This window comes from Primulina eburnea, chromosome 15 (genome assembly GCF_022965805.1).
Source record: "Primulina eburnea isolate SZY01 chromosome 15, ASM2296580v1, whole genome shotgun sequence".
NCBI lineage: Eukaryota > Viridiplantae > Streptophyta > Magnoliopsida > Lamiales > Gesneriaceae > Primulina > Primulina eburnea.
In genome coordinates, this window is record NC_133115.1 from 7,129,027 (window position 1) to 7,132,667 (window position 3,641).

At 40.4% G+C, this 3,641-nt stretch overlaps 1 long non-coding RNA gene across 1 annotated transcript; it reads right to left on the reverse strand.

Annotated features, from left to right (window-relative positions):
- Positions 1-937: 937 nt before the first annotated feature.
- LOC140813480 (uncharacterized) lies at positions 938-1,726 on the reverse strand. Its single transcript, XR_012113959.1, has 3 exons — positions 1,446-1,726; positions 1,240-1,350; positions 938-1,046 (listed from the first exon to the last, which is right to left on the reverse strand). It is a non-coding gene; the product is annotated as an uncharacterized lncRNA (long non-coding RNA).
- Between the last annotated feature and the right edge of the window lie 1,915 nt (positions 1,727-3,641).

The window sequence follows — 3,641 nt, forward strand, 5'->3', positions numbered from 1 at the left end:
TTTCTAAATTTAAAATAACTGCACAAGTGTCATAACTTTTAAAAGTTTATACATCATAAAATAGCTAAATAGATAATTTAGGCTTTAAAATGCTAAAAATTTAACAAATTATTTAAAATACCCCATTCTTAACTTAAAATAAAATACCACATTTTAAAATTACCAAAAATCATCACCGGTCTCTTTTTCTCGATCTCGTCTCGAATAACCGTCTGAAACATGAAACTCGAGAAAATATTTTAACGTGCATCGCATAAACATAAATAATTTAAAATAATACATTTAAATAAATCATGCATCACTAAAAATCGTTTTAAATTAAAATACATGATTTAACAATTAAATAAATACATGAGTTTTACGTGTACTGATTTTGGGCTTTACAAAGAAAGTTTTATTATCGTAAATATTATATACTATTTAAAATTATGGTGTACGGATAGTGTAATTTGATATTGTTTAGCTTTTTATGATATATGGATTGTTTAATATTTTTTAAAAAAATATTTACGTGGCGACTTGTTGGAATTGAGTTTTCGATGAATACTTAAAATTTGTTAAAATATAATCTCGAATTTTTTGTTCAATTTTTCATAAATTAGGAGTTGTCCATTTTCAACTTTATTTTTGGATTTTTAATATGTTAGGGCATATTACATTTTTGTTCATGTTGTACTTTTTCCATTTTTAATATTTAACGGTTATTTTTTATTTTTAGTAATTTAACTTGTATTTTGTTTTTATTTTTTTATCTTTTTTTACCGGAGCCTGAACCGTTGAAAATTGCTTCAATGGTGGCCACGAACGATGACATTGATTTTTTGAAGGAAAATTGCATGTGTCATGATACTTATTTTCTAACTATGAAATAAATAAAAAATATAAAAAAAAACCCAAATATCATATAATATTCTAAAATATAATGAAGCATATACATTGATGCGGCCTCGTTGAAATGGAATGAGCTGGGTCAGAAGCTCCAACGGGCCAAATCAATAATTTATAGTGTTTGGGAATTTGAGTGTGGACAATGGCTTTTTCAACACCTGCAGATAAGAAAAGAACTCGTCAATGGGCGCCGGAAGGGTGTCCGGCGTGACCACTCCGATGCTTAAGTCAGCAGACTTGTCAAGGAAGGAACTTAGAGCAATATGTATGAATGCTTGAGAATAAAGAAATTTTCAGACCCTTTAAATGACAACTATATCTGCTATTTATAGGAAGGAAAACTAGGGTTACCTCGATACGCGGGCGTACCTACCGCTTGTACCTTTGAACGTTGACTGCCCGTCCAATCCCTTTCTTCTCAATAGCTTCGCGGACACTCCAAGAATAAGGGATGTTGACTGCCTGTCCAGTCCCTTTCTTCCCGACTCCAAGGATGGGGGACGTTGACTGCCTGTCCTGTCCCTTTCTTCCCGACTCCAAGGATAGGGGACGTTGACTGCCTGTCCTATCCCTTTCTCGGACCCCCCAACGAGGTTACTTGGGTATTGAGCCCTCGGCTCTGACATGAGAACCCGGGCCCTAGTTAATCATCTCACCCGACGGTCATGTAGGAAATACCCGGCCTCTCGGTCTTCATACGGGCCATGCAACGAAACTTCCCGGGTCATGGATGACCCGGGCCCTTTCAAGGGTATCACCACCCATCCCTAAAATAGTCGGGCTAGAGTCTTACTCGCTGTCCCGATCAGTCTAAAATAATTTGCAGCGAATAATAGCATCGGAGCCTTTAAGTGTCCCATAGATGAGACGTCACGTCGAAATGGTGTGTCTCCCGGACCCGAATAAATTGTTATCTAGCCTCCCTGGATGTCACGATCATTATGATGAAAGGTGTCAGCATTAATTCCTGCCTGAGAATGCTTCGTATTTCGGGAAATGAATAAGTCTGACACCTCGATAATTGCGCACGTCTCTTCATCTTCCGGCACAATTTCCGAATATGCATCCTAACCCTTTACACATTCGTAGATCAACGGTGGTTTTTATCCCCTTGCCTCTATAAATAATCATCCGCTTCCCTTGCAATCATACCAACAACAACTATCATCCAAAAAGAAAAGTAATGGCCGATGCAAGCAGTTCAAGAGTTCCAGATATGTCCGAGGAATTCATGGACATGGCTGCAGAAAAACATAAGGCCGCTATAGAAGATGAGGTCTTCGAAAAGATCCTTGTCTTCTGGGAGGCATTGCAAGGATTACAACTGCTCTACAACTGGGGCGAAGCTACCACTCCCAGGCTGACGGCGAAGTTGCAGAAATACCGGGAATACCTAAACATTCCCGAAACATCGGATCCTTTAGAAGAGGATCGTATCTACGAACTGATGCTTCGTAAGGAGAGGAGCATTTTGAATAACATCACTAACACCGAGAGCTACGCAAGGGGGGCTACCAGAGAAGTAAGACGCTGTATGCATCTGTGGAAAGCCCGTGTAGAGGAGGAGTATTTTGCTGTAATGCGCAACAATTCCTTCAAATAAAATCTTACTTGAGTTTACTGTCTCTGTATTACTTTATTTAACGCATATTCCCCGAGCTGCATAACTCAACTAACAAGATTAACTAACAATACGTAACAACCGGGGGCGTAAGGATTTCGTATCTCCAACAAAAAGGACGCCCGAGCCTCGCATCTCCTGGGTTTCGGATGGGATGCCGGGGCATCATCCTTTCAAGTCTTATCAAAAAGACCGGGGGGTGCGACATCTTGGGCGTAAAAAACGTTGCTTCGTACTGATTAATGCACTAATGACACGCGTCTCTTCCACCCAACTGTCACCATCGTTTAGCATTTTGAGAATGATTATTTATAATACCTTAATATGTTCGACTCAAGTATATCCACCGGGCTTAAAAATAACATGCCGGGGCGTTGTGTCTCCAGGGCTTAAAATAACTTGCCGGGGTCTTAAACCTCCCGGGCTGCCAACCAACATGCCTGAGTCCCGAACTTGTAATCCTAGAAAAGGAATAAGCCGGGAATAAAAATCTTCCGATTTGCTGACATGGTGTCATGATGATATGCACTTTATTAAACTCCCGTCAAACGCAAACGTTCCGTATTCCAAGATACATCAGATTTGACGCTTGGATAACCGCTCAGACCCTCCACCTGCCCCGCACAATTTACGAAGGACATCCCGATTGTACACATGTCTAGATTCGACGGTTTTGATCAACTCTTACCTTTGAATAATAGAAGGGATGTTCGGCTGGCTGAGACTTTTGGACATCCTCCATATTTAAGGACGTTCACCTATAAATAAGAGGGGATAGATGCAAAGTGATCCTCAATCCAAAATGTCAAGTTCAAGTGGTTCCAATGCCTGCAGCAGTACACATGTCCTGGTGACTCCGGAGATGCGTCCTCATGTGGAGGAACTGAAGATAAAAATTGAGGAACACATATGGGCGAAGGTCATGGCCGTGCGGGACAAGGTTCATGACTTGGATTATACCTACCGCAATCGTCTCGCCACTACTCGAGCACAAAGAGCAAGAGCGAGGAAGTATATCCGATAATTTGTAGTAGACCGGGTGACATATCTGGTTGATGATGAAGTTCTGCTGCATATGATGCTGTGGAAAGAGTGGCCCTGAACAAGATAATGACGAATGAATCCTTCGTCA